The 25,552-nt window shown below is 42.1% G+C and overlaps 1 long non-coding RNA gene across 3 annotated transcripts in view; it reads left to right on the top strand.

Moving 5' to 3' along the window:
- The first annotated feature begins 1,773 nt into the window (after window positions 1–1,773).
- LOC109281627 (uncharacterized) overlaps window positions 1,774–25,552 on the top strand; it is a 98,078-nt gene continuing 74,299 nt past the window's right edge. Inside the window, exons 1-3 of one of the 3 annotated variants that reach the window (XR_002088331.2) lie at window positions 1,774–1,929; window positions 4,076–4,238; window positions 5,257–5,310. This is a non-coding gene — a long non-coding RNA (uncharacterized LOC109281627). The remainder of the gene's footprint in view (window positions 1,930–4,075; window positions 4,239–5,256; window positions 5,311–25,552) is intronic. The other 2 variants (XR_002088329.2, XR_002088330.2) reach the window with 2 other exon arrangements.

The raw sequence follows: 25,552 nt of genomic DNA, 5'->3' as shown, positions 1-25,552 counted from the left end.
GCTCTTTTGGCCTTTGATCATATAAGTGGCTCTCCTTTGGACTCACGCTCAAGCTTATCCATGTCTATCCTGAAGTGGGGGGCCCAAAACTGGATGCAGTACTCCAGCTGCAACCTCACTTAGGCTGAGTACAGTGGGAGAATGATGCCCCTGGTTTTGCATGGGTGGATGCCTGCCAGTGTTTCGTTTGCTTTGCTGGCTATAGCATCACATTGGTGGCTCACGTTCATCTTGTGGTCAATAAAGACCCCCAAGTCTCTTTCGGTCACGGTGCTAGTGCTCAAAGCACTGCCATGCCTATAAGTGTGATGCTGGTTTTTCCTCCCAAGGTGGAACACCCTGTACTTTTCTACATTGAATGCCGTCAGGTCTTGGTCCACCCAACTTGTGAGCATATCCAGGTCAGCCTGTATCCTCAGCCTGTCTTCCAGTGTGACCGCCTTCCCCCAGTTTAGTGTGGTCTGTGAACTTTGCTAGTCCGCATCTAATGCTCACACTCAAATCTTCATTAATGAAGATGTTGAAGAGTACTGGCCCAAGTACTGATCCCTGAGGGACTCCACTGGCCATTTTGCACCACGTTGATTTGCTTCCATCAACTACTACTCTTTGGATCCGACCCCCAGATCCAGTTCCCCAGCCCTCAGACCGTGAGATGATTGAGGTTGCAGTGCACCTCTGGGTACAGGAAAGGGAGACTTGCCTGCTGCTTCCACTGTCCCAACCACTCCTGCCCTGCTTCAGCCATGGCTGTAGGGGATGGCTGCACTGGGATCTAGTTTGGTCAGGGACTACAGTGGTGGGTGGGGGGTGGGAGGAAGGGAACAAAAGGGAAGGAAAGGGAGAGGCTGCTGAGCATGGAGATGGAGGGAGAGGATTCTTACTTGCTTTGGGGACTTAATGTCTTTGGCTGTTGCTCCCATGGCATGGTCTGGACTCTGCAGGGTACCCAGGTGTTTGGGCCTGTTGGGAGTCTCAGAAGCCAAGCTACACTGTGGGAAGCAGTGTGTGACTGTACTGTTTTACTGCCTCTGGATCTGTCCATTGTCTGGTCAGCATAAGAATTGCAGTGTGCCACTTAGTACATACTGCCAAACTCTGACAAGACTCTACTTAAGTATGTGCAAGTTGGTCTTTTAGTTTTATAACTTGGCCAAATTTAAGGACATTGTCATTAAAACAGCTGAAAACAAAGTGACTCCCTCTACCCCCCAAATTACAAGCTGGTCTGCTCCGAAGTATAGAGTTGTAGAGCTACTTAATTAAAATGATTCTAAGAATTGAACATGATCTAAACAACATATTTCCTCCTAACTTTCTTCACAGAAGTGGATGACCACTGCTGCTGCAAATTCCCAAATTGTTAAGTCTAAAATAGACACCTGGGCTGGAAAATTTCAGACTGAATTTTTAAAGTTTGGCAAAATTATAAGCAGCTGTATATGGCATCTTATAATGCAGAGAATCATGCAAGCTCTGCAGACATGTAGGGGTGAAACCACCTGCATGCTCTAGATTTCTCTTCCTAGTTTATTAGAAGTCAGATTTAAATCAGTCTTGATCTCAGAATCACGACCCTCCCCTGTCTGTCTCACAGTAAGCAGGCAGCCCCTCCCCCCATCTGTTTCATTTACCACTGAGCTGTGACCTTGGCTGGAGACATTCCTAAGGGAGGGGGGACCTGCTCCCTTTCTTTCCGTTTGAATTTGCAGGCCATGTGACTAGTTCTCTCACCTGGTCAGTCTTACATCATTTGGAAGCACTGGTCAGCTGCCAATGGGACTGCTTCTGGTGGGAACTTAGTGGTGAGGTCATGACATGGATATATAAGGTACCTTCTTCCTGGAAGGGGGGAAAACATGTTTTGGGTGCACAGCCAGCTAGCCATGCAGCCTCTAGAGCAGGCTCAGTCAGCTTCTGGATGGAACTGTGAGTAACTTACATGAAACGTATCAGGCAATTTAGAATCTAGTGTTTTAGTCACTTGTCAAAAGGCTACCAAGCCATTTCCGTTTGCTCCAGGGTTCTTTTGATACTTCTCTGACTTGTACCTATCCCCAAGCCTGCCTTCTGTACCCAATAAACCAATCCAGTAGCCAGCCTTCTGGTACATGCTTGAGAGGGTTTGGGCATGCCTTTTTGCTCCCTTTGCTCGACTGACTAAGGGAAGCTACCTTCTATGCTTCAGGCTAATAGAAGCACTCCAAGATCCCAAGGTCTACAGGGCCTGTGTATGCTGGGACGCACAGGGCCCAGACAAAGCCCAGAGTCTGGGTGGTGGCAGCACTACCCCAGGCTTGAGGGTATGCTCCAGGAAGAGGGTTGGCCATATATAGGTTCCTATAGGGAGGCACTTGAAGCCTAGCATTTGGCTGCGTGCAGTGAGGTGGGCGGCTCAGTACAGGAGTGCCCTCTACTGGCTGCCACATATGGCATCTTATAACAGGGAGAATCATGCAAACTCTGCAGAGATGTAGTGGTGAAACCACCTGCATACTCCAGAATTCTCTTCCCAGTTGCTTAGAAGCCAGATCTAAATCAGTCTTGGTCTCACTTTCTCACTTCTCCACCCTCCATTATTTATTCCACAATCTTAAAAAGACATACCTATTATGTCTTACTTTACATATACCAATAATTGCCTGACTGCACTCTGATCTTGCCTCAGTCTTCTTGAAGCCCATCTGCTCTTTTACTAAGAATGTTACACTTCCCTGCTTCATGTGACTCTTTTGCCTTTAGATAAATAATTATACTTTTTTACCTACTTGATGAATTGGTTCCAAAGTATGAATGGAAATCAATGAGGATGTCCTGCTGCAACTGATAGGAGGATTTAGCAAAATGTGTCCTTTCCTATGCTAGCAGTGTGTGGTGTGATAGAGTCACTTGTTTTATCTCAATACTTTTATCTGTTCTGCTTTTCTGTAAGGAACTTCTTGTGAATGGCTGCACACTTGCAGACACATTTTAATAATTTATTGAGAACAGTGAGAGTAAGCAAGATGAATAATACAGTATGATCTATGGCTGCACCTCAAAGGCAAGAAGTGTAAATCCTATTTAACCACATAAACATCAAGATCTTGTTTCACTTTACAATCAAGGAATAGGATTCTATAACATGTATGCTTTTATATTTAAACCTGTGATTTTCCTATTTGAAAAGATTTAAAGGACAAACACAGAGTAGCCTATTCAATATGATAATGAATTATAGGAAACATTGTTTAAATGATAAAGGTCCATTCATAGACATATAACTTGAAAAAATATAAAATCCATCTGTACTTTATACATAGCACATTTATATTATCCCCATTGTATTGTTTCCCAGTTTGCTGTGGGGGAAAAATCTGGACCTATTTGCTGAGACTCAGATTTGATATTTTTTCAGGGAAAGGGGCCATTCCATCATTGTATTTCTAAACATCTCCACAGTGTCTGTTTGAAAAGCCACACTCACATTAACACCCTAAATTAACTATCCCTGAACTGTGCCAGACACATGGGAGCAAAGCAGCACAAAAATGGAACATGGGGCCCCAGCAAACAGTTGCAGGTGAGGGAATGTAGCCTATGCAACAATGAAGTGAGAAGAGGAGGAGCAGGGGAACAGTTGCTTCAAGCAGATTGTTTCCTTGGAAACTTATAAGGAAAATGCTAATGATGCTCAGAATGCTATTACCTTCTGCTCTGTGTCTCTTCCCTCACTTGGGGAGGGGGGTGAGAGAAGGTTAGCAGAAGAGAGAAATAATGGAGCTACCAGTGGCTGCAAAAGCCATGTAATCAGGGAGGAGAGGAGTCATAGAGAAGACTCAGACTGTCTGTGTAGATGCTCAGGATACTTGTCATGGGTGCTGGCTGCCCTTACAGATTCTCAAGCCCACTGGATTTTCACTTAATGTTTTAGTTTTTGACACACAGCCATATAATTTCAAACCTTACAAACGCTGCTGTTCATTCGTTGCTCTGTCATACTCCTGATAGAAATTTTTGGGCATTCAAAGTTCTCTGTCTCAAATATTCCTTTTATTTTGTTGAAAACTGAGTATTTTCATACGTTTATATTTAGGATTTTCTTCTGTTAAGTCTTCTGAGTTATGGCCGTCTTGTTCAGCTTTGAGCACTCTCAACTTCAGTATTTCACAAGCGCAGCTCTTCTGGATGGTCATCTAGATAGCTCTTCCAAGGACATGTTTTTACTACCTTCCTACTGACCAAAGGACCAGCACTGAGTAAGTTCTGCCTCCTTATTTTCATTTGACACACCAGAGATAGACAGGCAGCAAAGACTGCTTGGGAGTGACCCTAAGGAGCCCTGAATGTGTACCTCAGAGCTGCACTTAATTTTAGGATTTACACCGCTTACTTCATTCACAAGCATTACTTTGGCACTTCCCAATCTGTTTTGCAAAGTAAAAGTTGTATATAAAAATCACTTCAGTTGCCACTGGATCTCAAACACTGTCAAGTGTAAGACAGAAAACTAAGAATACCTCATCTAGTTGAAACAATAGGAGATTTTTTTTAGACAGAATGGAATTACTAACTTTGAATTTGGTCATGATCCAGAGGGGGTTAATGAGCTATGTTTCTTTTTCATCAGTGCTTTTGTACCTTTCATCTTTCTTAATAGAAAGACCCAAATATTATTATTAATCAAACAGGAATTGTGTAAGGAAAAATTGAAAAATAAGAGTATTCCATACATATGCACAGAATACTGTGCTTTTCCCCTGAATTTTTTCTGTCAAAACTAGTGTGTAGCAATGATGCACCCTGGAGCAAGACTGAGAAACTATCAGCACTTAAAACAAGTTGTAATTCCATGTTCAAACATCTATCTGTACATTATCTTACAGACATGAATGAATATGCAGTGTAACTTAATATATCACCTGACACAAGTTACCTATGTGGGTATATTTCATTCTTCAACAAATCAAGTCTTTTAAGATAAATGTTGTTTGAATTTGGTTCTTTAGCAATTTGGGTGTGACTATTATACAGATAATTTATTTTTCAAAATCTTGAGGCAATGTTTAGAGGTGCAGCCATTACATGGGCATGACCATTTCATGAGTAAACATAGCATTTGGTTGCTTTATCTTTATCTTTCCATCCTGACCCATCTCAGCTATTTTTGGGTTAACAAGTTTCTGTGCTGAAAGGTACTTTACCATATGGTAGTGGAAAAATATCAAACTAATGCACTAATTACAAACAACTAAAAGTTCATTACATTTTTGGCAGGTTGTGCTTCAGGAGGTTGAGATGAGAAGAACTCCTTTCTTAATGTTTTATGTGGTAGGAAAATTATTTTCTTGATTTGTTCCAGATACTAAAGTACTGTCTGTAATATATGCTACCAGGATTGATCAGCAGGTGTTTGCTTCAGGTAGTCAGAACATGTTTTAAAGGGCTTTAAAATGTCAGTATTAGTTATAAAGATGGTTGGAAGTTAGTCGTTGCAGAATTTTTTTTGGAAATTTTCCATACCATCACACTCTGCGAAGAATTGTATCGCATCTCCATTTAACTAACTATAATAAGGGAAAGTCAAGTAGATGCCTCTAAGGATAGGGGAGGATTTTTTAGGGTGATATATTTTATTGGACCAACTGTGATGTTGGGATAAAGTTAGACAAGCTTTTGAATGTAAGACATTCTTTGTCAGGTCTCTGATTGCAGGAGGCCAGGTACAGCATAGTATAAAACAGCAGGGGAGAGGGGAGTGCAAGAAATTCTCAGGGGTAGCAGACACAAAGTAGAAGAAAAGAAGCTGATTGCTGGGAGACCAAGGCCTATCAAAAGGGAGGAGGGTCATTTTCACCTTTCCTGTGTGGAAAGTTTTCAGGAGGTTGGCAAAATATGATGGGCGTGTTTAGTCTTTGGTTCTTAGTGTCCAGTCAGCTTATGAATTTTTGCCTGTTAAAAGTATTAAGTAGATTTAATTTGAGTGCAAAAATAGTGAGGTCAGAGAGGAAGTTTTGTGAGAAATGTACTCCAAGGATTGGGCTCATGTGTACTGGAAATATGTTGTTGCTTCCTAAACTACTTTTAAGCCCTCTCTAGCATTGCCAGGTGTGTGTGTTTATTTGTTTTTTAAACACACACACATAAACACATATGCATGCATGCACGTGTGTGCATGTGTGTGTGTATAATTTTTACATGTATGTCAGTCTTGCTGAGATTTCTGCTGGAAGCAATAGTATTCCATATTTGGCATTTTACCCTCTTCCCCTTCCGGCCATTTTCAAAACACCTGACATTTCCTATTGACCCTTTATGTGATAGCCATTCTCTGTCAGTTTGTTACTTTCTTCTCTGCTTTTGAGTTGAAAGCCTAATATTTCAGGGTCTAAACCCAGGGTGGGCAAAATATGGTCTGTGGGCCAAATCTGGTCTGCAGAGTGATTTACCAAGGCTGCGGTGGGTCTGTTAGCCTCACTGGATTGTGGTGGGACACTCCTATCCCACGCCAGGCTGCAGCTCACTCCAGAATGCCCATTTGGTGGCAGCAGCCCCCAGCCTTGTCGGTTCAGCATGGCGTAGAGTGGCGTGGTGCAGTGTGGGGGCAGCAGTAGTGGTGGAAGCCCTGATGAGGGTGCTGCATCTGGAGCCAGGCTGGGGACCAGTCTCCATGGAGACCATGTGCGGCTTGGTAGGGAGCTGTATCTGGGGCCAGGGGCCACTCCACCCCATGCCAAAATTAAGGGGGGTGGAGGCTGCTGCCAGTGTGTGGCTATCCTGGGCTGAGTTGTAGGCTGGAACTCGGTGGGGGTGTCCCAGTGCTACCCACTTTTCCCAGCCCTGGCCCAGTCTTGGCTGCTGAAAGTGGTAGGGTGTGGAGTTGCTGCCAGATTCACCCCCTTTCTCTCATGCCTCTTGGCTGTGTGCCCCAGGCTAGGGGAAGGGATGGGCAAGGGGAGGGGGGAAGGAGGCTAAATTCCTCTCAAGCGTCCTCCACAGAGCTAGCAGCACTGCTCTCCACCTTGTGGGTGCTGCAGCTCCCCAACAAGTTCCAGTGGTGGCTTCCAGCTGAGCCCCGGCCCCATGCTGTCACTGCCCCAAAATCCTGGCCCTGGCTCCAGATACAGCTTCCTGCCCAGCCGCTCTGGGGATCTGTGCAGGCAGGATGCACAGGTGGGTGCAGAGATGTGATGTGACCAGGACTGGGATCATGGGGTGCTGACACTGTGGGGCTGAGGTGGGGCAGAGCTGTGATATGCTCGCTGCATGCCCCTGCCCACAGAACCCATGCCTATTACAAGGGTGTGTGAGCAGCAGATCATGGCTCGGACCAGGTCCCAGAGCATCTCTGCCCCATAACTTTACCCTGTAATCTCAGCCTTGCCCACCCCTACCACTCCTGAACACCTTGATCAGGGGCCCATGTAGGGAATTGTGATGAGTTGTTGGGCATGGGGAGGAGTGCTGACCCGCCTGCAATGGCTCACCCAAAAGTCTATGTGGCCCTTGTGGCCAAATAAATGCCCACCCCTGGCCTAAACAGCCATCACATTTCTCCCAAGAGAAAGACTTTTTGTTCCCAGATCCTACAGATCTATCATTCCATTGTCTCACTAAGTACCTGTGAAGTATGAGAGATAAAGTATGCTAACACTTCTTCATCCCCCGCCCCCTCTGTGTGAGTTAATAGTGACTAATTCAAGTTAATGTCCAGTCATGTTCTTCCTAGCTACTGAGCAGTAATCCAACTTGGAAGGGCTGTATATGTTGTAGGGCTGTGCTCTTTTGTCTCAGATTTTGGCTCACATCAATCAGGACTGCCTTAAATGCAATACAGACTGTCTTAAAAGCCTCAGTCATTTAATAAAATGATTAGATTGACACAATATGCATACTGTTATATGAGTAATGCACATATGCTTAGAAATAAAGTCTCCTTCTAAAGACAGAAAATCTGAAGAACTTTTCTTTCTGTATCAAGTTAATTTTAAGTCAAAAGCATAGTGAGGGATCAACTGTTAAACCTAAACTGAATTCTGTGTTACACATTAAGTACACTCTAGCACATGCTTGTTTTCTAGAACAGGGGTGGCCAGCCCGGCCCATGCATGCCACAAGTGACAGCCTCTGTGTGTGGCATGTGGCAGATTGGGCAGGGAATACCAGGCTGGGTGCCAGAAGCACCCAGGCAAGGGAAAGAGATTGGAGTGGCACCCTTGGACAACACCAAGATTATGTTAGTCTTGTCCTGTATGCAACTTGAAAACTCCATTTTGTATCCTTCTGCTTGACAGAAGTGAATAAACTGCATAGCCTTTATGTATGAGTATGTGTAAAAGGGTGAATGGTGAGAGAATGGCATAGAGATGGAAGAAGAAGATTAACTGTTTATGTAAGCAACAAGGTGCCAAATGTAAGTTACCAGTCAGTAAACTTATTAATGAATGGCTGAAGAATCCCATTTAGGCCTAGGCACAAAGAAGATAATGAGGAGAAGAAATGCACCCATCCTGCCAGACAGGCAGCAAAAACATTCCAAGGGTAAGATAAGCTGAAGAAAAAAGAACAACTGCAAAAACAGAAGCTGGGTATGAAAAAACCCTAAAGCACTGAAACAAAGGATGCCAGTCCCTATAAAAGAACACTTTGAAAACGCCAAGTTGGGTGAGTCTCTTTCTCTACTGCTGTTTCATTGGAGCACAGATGCATCTGTTCACCCCATTCCAGCTGTTATCCTCAAACCTGCTATCTTCAAATCATCATCATCTACTCAGTAAGCCTGGGTTGGCCACCCTGGGCTGATATTGAACAACTATTGCTGGTAACCGTATCTGGTGTATGTGTGGATGAAATGGTTGTTTTGTGTATGTGTATGCCTGTGTGTAATGATGTGTATGATGATTTGTGTGTGTTTGTATGAATGGTGTGCCTGAACCTAACTCATGTGATCAATAAACATGGCACCTTGCCTTATCCCACTTTATAAAGTCTCACTTGTGATTTGAGCAATTGGCAATTTGAGTAACAGTGGCACGTCTGCCAAAAAGGTTCTAGAATATGATATATACAGTGCTCACCCTCACAACTAACCTCCCCCCCCCCCCCCAACACAAAACTGTCTTTACAATGGTACTAATCACTAGCCCTATGGAAGCAGACTAGGATATATCTGTGGTGTCTTACAAATTAACTGTGCTAACTGCTGAAAAATAATCGTTTTTTTCTGGTGACCATTTCCTTTCTGAACTAAGTGGGTGGCTTTTTCTTTGTTGTAACAAATAGAAAAATTGCCACATGTAACTCCAATGCTTCAAGACATCATGTTACTATGTTGTGCTGCTATACTCTTAAGAGTTTCTGAAATCTTTTACGTGTTGGTGCTATGCTGCTGCTCCACAGAACTTTGTTGCTGTCACCTCAGACGAAGAGAAGAATAAAGGAGCCCTAGATTATGTGCTGAAGCAAGTAAAAAGATAAATTTTAAATCTCTGGCAAACCATGAAAGATGTTTCTTCATAGCAGAAAAGGAACAGCCACTGTAGGCAACTATTCCCAACAGACATTAATGCCTCCTCCTACAGGTCTGTTTTAATACTCTACTCTGATTCTTCTCCTCCTTTAAACATCTCTCACTGAATCCTGATGAAAATACATAAGGAAAAGCTATACTTATACCAAAATATATCAAGTTGCTTATATTTTGCATTTGTACATCTGAAGAAGAGCATAAATAATGACAAATGTATAGGAAGGAACAGAAGCAAATTTTGCCCTTAGTCTCATGCATGTAACTCCCTTTGATGTCAGTTAACTGTCAACATGATTTGATGCACATTGTCCTGATGTTTCAGACTTGACATACTATACAGTATCTGTTTCTGTAAGAAATGAGGGCACTGATGGTGCTTTCACGGGTTGTTTTCACACATGTTAAGTGAGCATCTTGGTACCATAAATTTACAGCAACCCCTGGATGATCAACTTTATTCCATTCCAAACCCTCAACTGTTCAATAAATTAAACAAGCACTGACAATAATGGATGACTGTAGCATCCTTTAGGTGGATTCATTTGACACTAAATGACATTGATTTATTCTTTCTTTTTTTCCCCACTAAATTGGAGGTTTTGCTTGTGCTCCCTTTTGCTTGTTGCTGTTGTGGATATTTTCATTTCACTTCTTCATTTGTTCAAAACAGCTGACTTTCAAGTGCCTTCAGATAACCATGTTATACACAATTTCTTGGAATTAACACTGTATCTATGTATAGTGTTACTGTGATATATTAGCACACGTGCGTGTGTATGTGTAGAGAGAGAGAGACTTTTAAAACCCTTATAAAAGTATAAAAAATAAGGTGAAGTTGCAAAAATGTGTAGCCCTCCTAGTGAGCATAAAACAATTGTCAGGAACAAAAGCACCATATCACCAGAGGCAGAAACACCCTCCCCTTGCCACTGACCTTCATGGTGTTAAACACGTACGAATAGCTCAGGGGTGGCCCGAGTTACTCAGCCTGGGAGCGACATCTGATTCTCTGGAAGGGGTGGAGGTGCTGAGTGACCTGGAGCCACTCCAGCTTCCCTGTGTGGAGCACACCCCAGGATAAGCAGCAAGGCTGTAGCCCCAGCCTTGGCAGCCTGGCACCTGAACTGGCAGTCCCAGAAAAAGAGGGTGGGGCTTTGGCCAGTTTTTGGCAAGCTGCACATACCATGCTGGCGAGCCACATGCAGCTCCTGACCCACAGTTTGGCCACCTCTGGAATAGCTATTCATATTCTGCCTTGAAGAGTGCTCCTTTGATGGCCCCGCATGACAGAAATTGGTCCACATTTGGTTGCAAGGTAAAACATTCAAATTTAAATGTGATGCATGCCTGAACCAAGAAGCAGAAGAGTTGGAGGGTATTATCAGAGCTGGTTCCTGTGAGCTGGTTTCTGCAGCTTTTAAGGGGTACCATCTTGGCCTAGCCCAGCAGGAAATTAGCCAAGCAGATTACGCTCCCTTCAGCTGCTCGGAACAGAATAAAGAAAAGGTACAGTCTTGGAGAAGTCCGAGTCCGGGATTTCAAAGAGGGTACTGAGGCCAGAAATATAGTGGATTTTGCTTTTCTGTTTGTCTCGTCTGAATTTTGAAATTTAAGGTTTCAGCTGTGAAATCTTTAAAAATCTCTGCTCTTTCTGTTATTCAGTGTAAAACACAAAAAATTGGGATGCAGTGGTAAAGCAATGGAAGTGTCTTGCTATGACTCCAGGAATGTGAGTTCAAGCTCTACTATTCACATATGCCAAAAGCTGTCCCCAGCTTTACCCAATGGCAAATGAGTACCTGGTCATTCAGGTTGGGGAATCAAAGGCAACTACATTATTCCCTTGTGTGCCACTAGCTACAGCAGTTGACATGCCTCCACCCTGCTAACACTATTGGGGCCAAAACTGAGGGATACAAAATTGCACTAGATACCTTCTAATAAAAGTATGAAGAATGGTCTCTGCCCTAAACTTTTTAAATTTAATATAGATGTGACATGGAGGATAATAAAGTTAGTGTGTGCAAGGGGAAGGCAGATGGGAGGTGAATGTCTGTAGTACAATTTCATGTTATTTTTATGATCAAATTTTGCAGTGTGATGGAACAGAACTTTTAAAATATGCAACATTTAAAAGTATTTTAAAAAAATCTTTGTCTAAGGATATAATAGGAGTTCTTCAGCTGCAGAGTTAAGAATGATTAAAAAACAGGAATCTCATTTTTAATATTTTATTAAAAATGGGGACCTTTCCAAATGGCTCAGGTTTAGTGTGGGTTGGAGGCAGCAATTAAAGGTGATAGATAAAAACACCTTATCACAAAGCTACATTATTTTGCTGATGATGACCAAATTGAGATTGTCCCTCTGCAGGTTGTAAATTGCAATAGATAACTCTATTTTGGAAATGCAAGAAAATTAGTATTTAGGAATTCGGTTTAAAATTTGCACTTGATAATTTCAATTTGGTTATTATTATCAATTTCAAGTATTGTAATAGCATTACATTTTCAAGGGGTGCGTCTACACATGCAAATGCTCTGGGGTGTGTTTACCCTAGAGTAATTTAGTCTAGAGTAAACCTACCCCGGGCAGGTGTCTATACATGTAGGGAAGCGGGAACAGATTTGCTGCTCATGGCAGCAGTCTGCTTCCACCCCTTCTGGCCCCTGCACTGGCCCCCTGCAGCAGTCAGAGGCAGCTCTAGGCTCCCCCTGGGTGCTAGCCCAGGGGCTGGCAGGGCAGGGAGCATAGGCCAGGAGACAGTTTTCTTCTGCTGAGGGCTGGGACATTGCTTCCTGTTCCAGTGAGCTGCCTGCTGCCGGGGTGGGTTCTGCCACAGGAGACTGGGTGGGGACAATGTCCCCCTGCCCCAGAAGCATGGAGCTCACAGCCCCTGCTCTGTGATCGTGACTGTGGAGCAGGGCCTGGGAAAATCTTATCTCCCAGCTCCACTACTGCAGAGGTAGGGCTGGGAGATTCTTATCTTCCAGCCCCAGCTCCTTGACTGTGGAGCAGGGGCTTAGAGATTTTTATCTTCCAGCCTTGGCTCTGCAACTACACTGAGAGATAAGAATCTCCCAGTTCCCGCTCCATGGTCACGAAGCTGGGGCTCAGGGATAAGAATCTCCCAATCCCTGCTCCCTGATCGTGATTGCAGAGTGGGTTCTGGGAGTTCCCTGCTGCTGGGGTAGAGGGACATTGTCCCTGCCCGGGCTCTGGTGGGAAAGCCCACCCTGATAGCAGGCAGCTTTCAGGGACGGGGAGCATTTTCCTGCCCGCTGCTGCACAGCTAAAAAGGAGCACATTTGATCCCAGTCATCCATCTATACGTTCCGTACCGTGCAGTAATTATTTATGAGTAAATTTGCTACTTGTATCTACAGGTAGGAAATTTACTCATGATTAGAGCAAATTACTGTGCAGTAAGCATCTGCATATGTAGATGTTGATGCTTAGTGTGCAGTAATTTGCTTTAATCTTGAGTAAAGTGTATTGTGTACATGCAGCCAAGAGGGGGTATTTTAGACATTTTCCCCCATTGAACCTGTATCTGATGAACTGGTATTGGCCTTTCAAAAGAAAAAAAATCCTATTACAATATTTATTTTTTATTTTAAGGAAGAATGAGTGATTTTTCTTTTTTAAAAAAAATGTCAGAAGTGCTATTTCAGCTGAATAAGAATACATTATGGGCATAACTCTATCTCCCTTTACATGCCAAAAAGGTAGATTTCTAGCCTTAAAAATGCAGTTTTTGTATTTTCATAGTTTTTTATCCTATTTTGCAATATGAACTCATAAGTATTCACACATCTACTGAGCATGTCCAGTAGATCCAAGTGGCTCTGTATAATCCTGGCCTGGGTAAGCATAGGTCGTTAAATTGCAGCTAGGTAAACCCCATTATTAGCATGGGGTTGAGGACCCACCTTTGTTATAGTCCCAAAAGCAAAGTGGTTTAGGACAGTAAGTGGAACCTGAGTTTCTAAGGCAGCCTCATCCAGAGGGTGTTTAAGACTCCATTGCTCTGATTTCCCAGCATAGTGCTCTAACCACTAAGTTACAGGTTAGGCATTATCCAGTTCCTCTTCCTATCATTCTTTTGAAGCTGAGCAAGGCTGACCTGGACAGGCTCAGCAAACATGTGGACGAGAACCTGTTGGTGTTTAAGACTGAAAAATGCAAGGTTCTCCACCTTGGGAGGGAAACCGTGCAGCATCCTTCTAGGCCCAGCAGTGCTATGCTGGCTAGCACTATGGAAGAAAGAGACTTGGGGGTCATCATTGACCACAAGATGAAAATGCGCCTTCAATGTGATGCTGTGGCTAGTAAAGCGAGCAAAATGCTGGCTTGCATCCATATATGCTTCTCAAGCAAATCCCAGGACATCATTCTCCCCTTGTACTCGGCCTTGGTGAGGCGGTAGCTGGAGTACTGCATCCAGTTTTGGGCCCCACAATTCAAAAACGATGTGGAGAAGCTTGAGAGAGTCCAGAGAAGAGCCACGTGCATGATCAGAAGTCAGGAAAACAGACCTTATGATGACAGGCTGAGAGCTGTGGGGCTCTTTAGCCTGGAAAAGCGCAGGCTCAGGGGTGATCTGATGGCCACCTATAAGTTTATCAGAGATGACCACCAGTATCTGGGGGAACGTTTGTTCACCAGAGTGCCCCAAGGGATGACAAGGTGGAACGGTTATAAACTCCTGCAAGACTGTTTCAGGCTGGACATAAGAAAGAATTTCTTTACTGCCCGAGCCCCCAAGGTCTGGAATAGCCTGCCATTGTGTTGAGCCCCAGCTCAAGTTTGGGTTCGTGCCCGGTATGCAAAGGCCAATAAAGATACCAGGGGTGAAAGTATAAAGAAGGTTTATTGCTAGCAATAAAAGGTGCGAGTGGAATAATTTCACGTAACAAGCACACAGATTTCTAATTCTAAGCATCTTTTATACAGGGGTTTTGGACCTTCAGAAGCATCCTTGTTTGCTAATTGGTTGTAAGGAGTGACGCAAGAAGTTCTTTACTGAGCATGTCTCTATACCTGTGTTTTAGCTATGTATCTCATTTACATACATGTATGTTTCATTAGCATACTTTTTCCCCACCTAGGGGCGTGATTTTTAGTATTTTAATGAGCCCTTTTAACCCAGTTCCCTGTTTTTTCCTTGTTGTTTTCAAGCCCCCTTTATCTCAGACTGTCTCCTTCTTATCATTGCAGATGGGCATTCGTCACCTAACATTCTGTTTGCTTTGTCTTGGGTAGTGTTTTCTAGGTCACTCCTTACATTCGGAGGTGGTTCAAGCACCTACATTGAACACTTTTTAGAGAAATTTGGATGCTTATCTTGCTGGGATCCTATGATCCCAGCTGACTTCCTGCCCCTCGGGCAGGGGGCTGGACTCAATGATCTTCCGAGGTCCCTTCCAGCCCTAATGTCTATGAAATCTATGAAGTTCTATGAATCTATGAAAGTGAATTCAATATACATTGTAAAAGGTGGAAAGAGAACACTGGGGAGGCTTCTGTCCCATTCTAGCAAGAAATCTGGCAACAACACAACCTCACCCCCTTCCCTTCTTGGGTAGCATCTGTTTCCTTTATCTTGTCTTCTTCCTGGCCCTACAGATCTCCCTCTCATAACTGTCCAGGGGAGCGAGTTTCAAGGGGAGATCTGGAGCAGGGACTACAAAATGCTTAACCTATGGTCTCTAGTGAATCTGTAACATCAGAGGGATGTGGTTCCTCCTCTGTTTGAGGATGAATCTAGAATCTGTCTCTCTTGATTCCTGGACAAGGTCCCTATACAACCACTTGTTAGGGTCATCTGCCATCATGGGTTTTTGCCAAGTAGAATTTTGTAACTTTGAGGGTAAGTACAGGTAGTCAAAAAGTTCGAGACTGAATGGATTCAATCTTCACAAGTTAGTCTAAACTGTGTAGATTTGAACTGATAAGCAAGTGAACAGAAATTCATTTTTATTCTGGAGGGGGGGTGTTGCAGGAGAGATGCAAAGCATCCTGGGATGCTGGGGGACTGTGAGTTAACTTGAATGTGGAAGGGATCTGGGACAGAAGTTCAACAAACCAATTTAACTTAAATCAGTTAAGTCTGATACTACATCCATCCAGTTTTATCTTAAAGTGGCTTTGGCCGTTTTGACAATAGCTTATGTGCACTGAACTTCTGTTGTGTCACAGATTTGAATCAGTTTCTGATCACTTATACCAATTTATGTATATATTCTGTCCCTAGCCATACTGCCCCAGCAAACATGCATACAGAGTTGCATACATACGCTGTCAAAGCATTTCAAAGCATTGGGTACTGGACTTACTTAATAGCCAAGCAGATATTTAACATGTCCACATTGCATGGGGAATAGGATTGCCAAAATGCTACTAATGCAGCTGGAAAATGACCATTTAAGCACATAAAGTGAAATAGGATTCCGCTTTAGGTATCTGAAGTTTGTAGAGGCATTTGTAATGGTCTCAGTAACATGGATTTTATTGCTTATTTTTCCTTTTGGTCCATTCATTTCCCATTATAATTTATGTTTTTGTTTTATGTTGATAGCACTAAACTTGAAAGTTTATTAATAACATGGGGAAAAAATGTTCCTTAATTTAGTACCTTTCAGGAGATTGAATTGGATGCCTCTATGCATTTAAATTTTGTTTGAAGGAACAGGAGCTCTGTTTTTGACACTGAAATTGGTTTTGGAACAATTTTCAAGCACTTTTTAAAATGTCTTATTATCATCTCTGTAATTGCACATCTCCATTACTTGGATGAAATGTCAAGAGAGGTTTTATTGCATGCATTTGTTCATGCATAAGCTGCTGTAAATCTTTGCTGATTAGTTTACTTGTTCATTTGATGGTCAAACCATTGGATAAACAAAAAAAACGAAAGCTGTTCTATTTCACTAAAAATAATTTTATTACTTTATTATACCACTTTCATATGGGCTAATTTGTCTTATAATCTCCAAAAGGTTAATGTGACTATTCATCTCTGAATTTACATTACACAAAATAGCGCCATGATAAACATACACGATATCACAGAGTATCAAGACATTACGCATAATAACCCCCCCCGCCTGAATGACAACACCATATTTCTGCCCTCCATCCCCTCATCCCCAGTTATCATTTTTCCATTAGTGAGATTCAGCTACTTCATTGGTACTATGAGAATCTTGGTGTATAGAGCAGATAGCAGTGCATATTTTCTCCATTTGTCTGCCTTCTTGAAGAAAATAATTTAAGACATTCTGCAGTTGCTGATAATGCTATTGAATAAAGAAAATGTGCTTTTAATCTATTTCACCTGTGGGCAGTAATAGGACACAAGAGTCTTTTTCATTAATGAAGTTTTAAAATGTCCTGGAGGAAGTCTGGCTATTCGAAAAATTTTGGAGTGTGGAGATCAGTTTTCTATCTTAGCAGAAGAATTCTGGGGAGTGCACAGGAAAGCTAGTCTACTGTATTACTCTTGAAAAGACTGTAGTGTCCACTTCTGTCTGGGTGCAACCAACTCTTCTGGCTAAATGTGCAGAAAAGAAATGGCCCAGGTATCCCAGATGACCAGAAACCATTATGGCAAGATGATGGGACAGATTTAGAGCTGCTCTGCGGTAAGATGTGAATACTGTATGTGAACGTATTACTAGCATATCTGCTGCATTAATAGAGTGGTTTACTAGGGTCATAAAAACAGGAAGAAAAAACAATGATTCAAAGTTTATCTAACAAGTGCCTTTCAGAAAGCATTTATGAGTTATTAACAAACAACATCCTAACAAGCAAATATGGACATGGTGGATCAGAAGAACTGTGGCAGGTTTAAAAAGACACATCCTCAAGAGAAAATAAGATTGATATACAGGGTAATGGGATACCCACATAGACACCACCAGAAGAATTTAGACTTGTCTAGATTATCATCAGGAGATAGTGAGCTCTTAGGTAACTTTTTATGTCTCTTAAATGCTATGTTCTGACTGTAAAATAAACCTTTTTTTCTAATTCTAAGGTTCACAGAATCTCAACTAGAAGAAGCAGAATTATAAAATTTGATCTAAGATCAGTGAAAGCAGGGCAAGCATCAGAGTGTGTGTCTACATGAGATGCTTTACTGTGCATTAGACTAATCTAATGAATAGTAAAGTGTCACTATCTACACATGCACAACAATTACTGTGCAGCACATTAATCTAATGCACCATTTTCTAGTACCTGTAGACACAGGTACTAGAAATCAGTGCATTAAACTAATGTGCTGATGCTCATATATAGATGATGACTGGAAGCAAATTGCTCCTAGTTAACCTAGGCAGCAGGGGACTATGGGTGGTGGGGAGAGCTGTCCAAGCTTGGCAGGATGCCAATGAGGACCTGACCCAACTCCCACAGGGCAGGGACAGTTGTCCCTGCCAGGAGATTGGGACCTATCCTGATCTCCACATGGCTGGGAGGCAGCTGCCTAGCAGCTGGGACAACTATCCCCTACACTGCAGAGATTGGGACCAGCACCTGTACCCTCTGCCAGCTTGGGGCTGGCACCTGGGAGAGCCTGGAGCTCCCTCTGGCTACTTCAGGGGGGAAGAGCAGGGAAGGAACAGCCCTAGAGTGAACTTTTCCCAATGGGAGCAAATTTTCTCCTGATGGGAACACGTTCAAATGCGTGCAGGAGCACAGTTTAATGCATGTGAATTTTCTGCGCAGAAAATTCAGGAATGTTAGTTGCACATGTAAAAACACCCAGAAAGACAAGAAAGGGGACAAAGGTGCAGATACTCCCTATAATATGACAGATAGTAGCAACCTATCAGTACTGCTCATGCTATCAAATTTGTAAATTGAGCCTTTATTATTTGAAAATTCAGTTGGGAAAGTAGCTGAGGCATCAAGTACACTTAGCACACCAATCAACTTCAAAGGGTAAATAAACATGTTGTCTTTGGTGTTGGATTCCCTGTTTGCCACTTCCAATTATGGTGGAAAAGATAGTACAGCATTTTTTCATTCTTATTTATTTTAAATATTCTGGACTTGGAGATGTTTACAACTTTTTTTCCTTTTTAAATACAGGGAATTAAGTTACAGACACTCAGCTATAATTTGCTATTAATAGTTTTTTGTATCATGGAAAAGTCTTTCCAAACTTTGGTTCCCTTTCCATTTGAAAAATTGTAATATTTTCTTTTGAAATAATTAAAAATAAAGGAAAATTCTAAATTTTGCTGAAATCCATATAGGAATCTGCAAAACTTTGGGGACCTGGACAGTTAATTTCAGTTAACTGGGACCTCAGGCAATAGGTCCACGTTCTTGTGTCTGGTCGGCCTTAGGCGGCTCTTTTGCTGAGATAAAAGTTATCTTAATTACCAAATCCCTTATGTTGCGAGTCCCCTTTCTTCATTTGTCCTGGAAGGACAAGTCTGTCATGAAGGGCCTTATTGTTGGTTTTCACTTGAATGACAATGAAATCCAGAGGGAAGTATGAGAGAGAGATTCTCACTCTGAATTACATATACGTTTAAGAATATATATATATTTAATGCACTTCATTGACAACTATTTGCCTTCAGTTGAATGGGACTATTTTAACGACTCGTGTGGTGCAAAAGATAATTTCCTTCTTGGTTCTTCAGATTTCAGATTCCACTGAAAAATAGGGAAGTTACGCTGAAGGTAAGGCAGGGAGGTACTTGTTCAGCGAGGCATGAGCTTTCATAGGCTGCAGTCTACTTCATTAGATACTACAAATGGACATTAGGATAAAAGAGAGCAAAACTGCCTCAGCTTTTGGGCAATCTTCACATCTGATGCTGTCAGAAAAAGTAAATGAAGTCCCTGGAGGACAAATATCTGAGGAGTTCTTCAGAAATAACTCTTTTAGGTGCTGTGCAAATTTATGATTCAATTACATGGGTTAAAATGCCATTCCCAAGAATGTCAGTGCCAAACTTCCCAGTGATTTTAGAGAGGCCAAGATTTTATCCATGATTATTCACAATGAAAAAGAACAAGATTGTTTTAGACAATATAGAATTATATATTAAAAGCTAATTTTGCTTAAAATGTGGTAAAAATATTATACTACAAGATATTTTATACCATGAAAAACATAAAAAGCACAGTAGTGCTGTAAGCACATATTCAATTAATAAAGCACCAAGTATCACAGATGACAATCTCTGTATTAAGCCAAGCATGTGTGAATATTGATTACCCCTGACAACTTAAACTTAGTTAGTTAATTGCAAATATACACTGACATGCAGCTTTATAACAGAGATACCCAGCAGAGCCAAAGTATCAAAATTTCATTGATAATTCTTTTTATGGATACTTGTGAGAATGTTTATTAGTGACCTTTGGATTTAGGAGCATAAGTCCAACTGCAGGTCAGGTTCAGTGCGGCTTCTCTAAGGTTAGTTCCTTTCACCTTTACTGACATGAAATGAAATCATGACCCCACTGAAGATGATAGGAATGTTACCATTCACTTAAATGGAATCAGAGTTTCATTTCTGGATCCTATACTTCCATTGACCTTGATGGGCTTTGGATCAGGGCTCTGTAAATTGAATTGTACTCTGTAAATTGAATTCAGTGGGTCTGCTTGCACAATAAGATATTCACTGTGACAGTGCCTGAAATAGCAATTTCATCATTTCCTAAATGTCCTAATGTAACAGGGAGCCAGAGGGCTCCTGTTACTTGAAGGGGTAGGTAGCATCAGGGAGGCCCCAGGTGGGAGAAAAGACTGCTTATGACTGACTTGGCTGCAGGGGAATAGGCAGCCAGGGACTCAGGTAGCAAGTGCCTGTTGCGGGGTTAGCTGCCCAGCAATAGTACAATGGGGCAGAGTCCTGCTAGAGCAGTAGGGACACTGCTGAGGTGGCAAGGATAGCAGCACTAAGCTGCCTAAAGGCAGCCTGGTCATTAGACCCAGAATGAAAACTCCTGTAGGTGGCTGGAGAGTCACCTGACACGAGGGGGCAGGGCTTAGGAGGCACACAAAGTCGGTGCCTGAACCCAGCCCATCAGGTGGTTTCTGCAGGCAGCAGGGAGAAGGGCTTTACAACAGGATGGCTGCAGGAGAGTGACTGACTGATACCTGAGCTGCCCTGGGAATGGCAAGCAAGGTACCTAGAGCTTGCAGGGAAGTAAGACCCAGTGTAGGGAGGAGTTTTATTTTACAACTGGGGAGCTGGTGTTTATTTTTGGTCCCCAGTGTGGGGATAGTTTTAGGTGTGGTCTTGTATTTTGGTTTAAGGTTTAAACCAAAGAACCGCTTATGGCTAGCAAGGGAGATCTGGAGGCCACAGAACATGCCCAAGGGGCACAAGGAGTTTTGAGCCCTGCCAGGGGTCATGATACAGACAGGCTGAAACCAAGAGAATCAAAACCTGAGCTGGGAGAGAAACAATAGAGTCAGCCTGAAGCCAGGAAGGACACAGGACAGAGCCCAAGAGGGGTGAAACCAGGGCCAAGGGCCCAGTGCCTGAGAAGGGGCAATGTGGGGCTGGAGCCGGGTCTCTTGCAGTGAGCCTAGGCCCCCAACAAGGGCAGAGAGGCCTAAGGAGGCCTGACCTGAGAATGATTGACCAATAACAACTACAAGGCATAGGTGGAAGGAGGCCATGATTAGTCTTTAAGGCAACAGGTGCCCTGGGGTACAGGCAGGCCAGGAGGGCCCACTTAACTTGAGAGGCAGAATTGAGTCTAACAGGGTCCAGGAGGGACCTGCTGGCAGAAAAATGGATGAGGGCTCACTCTGGGATCCTATGGCAACCTCCTGTTTCATAGATCAACTAATTGTATCAAGGCATGGCAGGTGTGCCTTTCATGGAAAGGTTAGTTCAGATATTAGACAAGAGTCACTTTTAAATGGTAAACAAAGCTACCTAAACACACATGATGTTCAATGAATTAACTAATAATTTAACTGCATAGGTGGTAAATGAGCTAATAAAATATGTAATGTAATTCTATGTTGGAGTCCAAGAGCAAGTGTTAAAATAACATTTACCATTACGTTTGGAGTAATTTGTATAAGATGCCTGGTAGGAGGTGAGTTTGTTGCAGTATTACCAAAATTAGAGTAGGAACAATCTCATTATTACTATCAATGAAGAAAGCAAGATTCAGTGACTCTTTTCCACAAAATCTATTTTATGAGGAGGATTATAAGTACATAGGTCAACACTAGGTATTACATGTTAAAAATCCAAGATCTGAAGCCAGCAGTGACTAAACAGCATGCTGAATGATTTCTCTCTTTCTCTGTGTGATATATATCTATCTACTGACAGATATCACAGAGAAAATTCATAAAGTTCCGTACAAAATGTTGATACAAGTAATTTAATACTTATACTGAATTATAGAATAGAAAGGAGTTGTGAAGCAGCCATAATTGAGAAACGTATCATACAAATTGTACAAGGGATGTTTTGTAACAGTCAGAAATATTGTATCAAGTAATCTTCATACTTGGCTTTATTCTTACCAGTGACTTTAATAGGACTTCCTGGAGTAACAAATGCAAGAGTGACAGTGAGTCATAAGCAGAGCTGGGAATCAAATTCATGTTTCCTAATTTGTTCACTTCACTGATGCATTGATGAAGCATATTGCCTATCTACATCATAAAATATAAGATCATCAAATTCATCCCAGCCCCAAGACAATTACTTTCAGTTTTGGACAAAATTTTAGTTAAGTGATTATTTAACTCAGGACCCTTCAATGGCAGCCTGTAGGCTGCATGCAGCCTGTGAGGGGTTAATTTGTGGTCCCCATTACTCTGGCTAGAGCAGTGGCCAAGGGATATAGGTCCCTCCTTCTTCCACTTCCTGCCCTGGCCCTAAGGCAACATGGCTCATGGTAGCAGAGCCTATGAACCAGAGAGCTGGGGAGAGGGCTGAGGGCTAGGGTGGCCACGCGTCCTAGTTTGGCTGGATCATTCCAGGATTCCATAGCCTGGTCCTGGCCAGTTGGTCAAAAGTCTGGGACTGGAGTTCAGTGGGAAGGTGGAGTGGCATGGTGCACCAGGCAGGCAGGTGGCAGGCATCACTGCTCCTGTGCAGGATTAAGTATGTTCCATGTGTGGGTGGGGTGGCACCTGCTCCATCTGTCTTGCTCCCATCTAGAAGTAGTGGTCCCTGCCTGGCAGCCTGCCTGGCACACCATGCCACTGCACCTCCCTGCCAGACTCTGACCCAGGAAATTTGACTAACAGGCTGAGACTGAGCTATGAAATCTTGGAGTGTCCCAGCCAAATCAGGACACATGACCATCCTACTGAGGACTCACGGGGGGGGAAAGAGGGGGAAGTACTCATGCAGCATGGTTTGGTGTAGCCCAGTGGGAGGGGAGTGTTCACACAGGGCATGGTACATCATAGTGGGGGAGGGGTGGGAACATTTGCAAGCAATGTGGCCCAGGAGAGATGTTCACCCATGTGGCCCTGGGGGCACCTGGCCTCCATCAGTGTAGCCCATGAGGCTTGTGACCCCCAGTTGCTTTCAAGCTGGACAACCCTGATTTAACTAGATCTATTTTGTTTATTTATATTTTACACCCCATTTCAGGAGAGCACTTCAGTCTGTTTTTTAAATCCAACTCTATTCAGGACAAAATGCAAACACATCTTTAACTTTGAGCTTGTCCTTAGTTTCACGCATAACATCACTGGTCAGAAAGGGGCAGTCTGGGCCATCAATTCCACTGTCTCCTGCATTTTCTGGTAGCCCTTTCCATTAGAATTCCCCATAATCACTGTTTCAACTAAATACAGCTACAAGGTATAAATCCAGAAACATGAAAAACACCCCGTGAATATTGCATAAGTAAACGTACCAATTATAGCTGAGCATCAGAATCTGGTGTAGCCTCAACAAACTGCTCATTCAATTGAAGGTGTGATACAAATAAGCCACCAAAGTAGCATCCACATGATATGTTCCATGTTTGCTACATTATTGCACCATAAATTGGCTTTAATATGTGTCACTGTTACTGTTTATGGTGTGATTAACATGTTAAGTTACCATGATGCTAGTGTCAATAAACTGAAAGTAAAATAAAAGACAAAATGAATGGTATGTACGATTGTGGTGTCAACATTTCAAGCAAGATGTATCCACCAATTTAAAGGAGATCATAAAAAGCAACAGTATTAGCAAGTATTCTTCTTTAGCGCAGTACAGTTAGGCTTACGATGCATGAACTAAAATTTAACCTTTAATGACAAAGAGAGATTCTGACATTAAAAATCTGCCTTTCTGTTACTGACACAGCTTGGCTAGATCAACCTTTGATTAGTTCATAAATTGTAATTGAATTAAAGGTTTGAAGTGAAATGTATAGAGTATTGATTTTTCCTGTTGACTAATCAAGAGGCAACAATTTAAATGCTGAGAGAGAAAAAAAGCTTACCAGAAAATATAATTGCTGTTAAAACACGCATAGTAAGGCAATGACAAAATCAATAAAAGACTGATATAACCTAAGGCTAGATAATTCTTATTACTCTAAATTTAAACAGGTTAAGTTTTATACTGACACATCCCAAGTACCTCATTGATGCCAGTGTAAAATTTAGTCCAATACCTATATACCCCTCTACTTAAATGATACCATATATATTTTGTTGTTTTCCATCAGACCTGCCCCTGTTGAAAGTGGTAACAAAATTCTCATCAATGTAGGATGAGGCACTTTGTTTTATACCTGCGTTGTCATTTGCATAAAAAAAAATTATGCTGCTGAGCAGTTCATTTGGGGCAATGATATTAAGCTGTCCAAAATCAGTCCGCTCCTCCACAAATATTAATGAGAGTTGGATCCAGCCCTTGCTTAGCTTCATTGTTCAACTATATGAAATCCTATTGGAAAAATGCAATGGTTAAAAACAGAACCATGTTTCATGATGAGGGATAAGGCCCCAATCCAGGAAAACATTTACACAGGGGGTTAACTTTAAGTAGATGAGTACTCTCATGGAAGTCAATCAATGGGATTCCTTATGTGTTTTAACATGGGTGTAAGTGCTTTGCTGGATCAGAGCCTAAATATCCAGAAGAGATGAACAGCTAAACATTCCATATTCTTGCAATTTCCTTTGTAATAAAATTTTAGTAGACGATGTATAAAATAAGATATACATATATAAAATTATTAGGTCTATAATATTTAACAAGTTTTCTTTGAGCAATGTTCCTTTAAGCTTAAAACTTGGGGCCCGATCATCTTCTATATAGACTAAACTTTTAAAAGCGATGTGGCTGGCTTTAGATTTTCCTGAATCTCTCTGGATCTGAGGAAGGAATAGACTCTTGAAGGTTCAGGTTACTTTTTATAGCCACTTCTGACCTAAGGGGTATTTGGACAGTTACATTAAGTTTCAAGCAGATATTTCAAGCTGCAAGGAGAAAGAGCTCTCTGTGGTTGCTATAGGTTAGACTTGGTCAGATTCAGGAAATAGCTGCTACGTTGATATAATCATAATGATACTTCATGGCCCTCCACATCATGTTTCAAAGTGATTCTGATATGAGGATTATTAATTGCTTTCTAGATGAGTAGATGAGGGAGTCTTTTTGTGCCCTAGCCATATAGTGCAGTGAAGCCACATTAAGAGGTGAATATATTTAAGTTTACTTTTTCAACACAGCACCCTTCATCACTTTCTTTAGAATTTGATGGCATTGTGTTTTTTACATTGTAGTTATCACCGTTGAAAATGACTGTATTTAAACAAAAGCATTTTTAAGTCATGGGTTCACTCAGATGTTATTAACTGAGGTCTTCGGTAACTGAATAAAAGAATGCCAGCCTGTCTACTGTGCCAGATGTCCCATCAAAGATATGATAGCTGCTTTCAATATCAATAAGTAATATACTGTGACATTTATAGATGGGAAAAATTGAAGCTGGTTTTATATTGGAGGACATTAGCAGGCAATTTGGAATTTAAACACACAGCTTTTATGGTGACTATGTACAGATCTAGTCATG

This window comes from Alligator mississippiensis, chromosome 2, assembly GCF_030867095.1.
Source record: "Alligator mississippiensis isolate rAllMis1 chromosome 2, rAllMis1, whole genome shotgun sequence".
NCBI classification, from domain to species: domain Eukaryota; kingdom Metazoa; phylum Chordata; order Crocodylia; family Alligatoridae; genus Alligator; species Alligator mississippiensis.
Note: the sequence above shows the minus strand (reverse complement) of the source record. Positions and strands in the feature narration are given on the sequence as shown.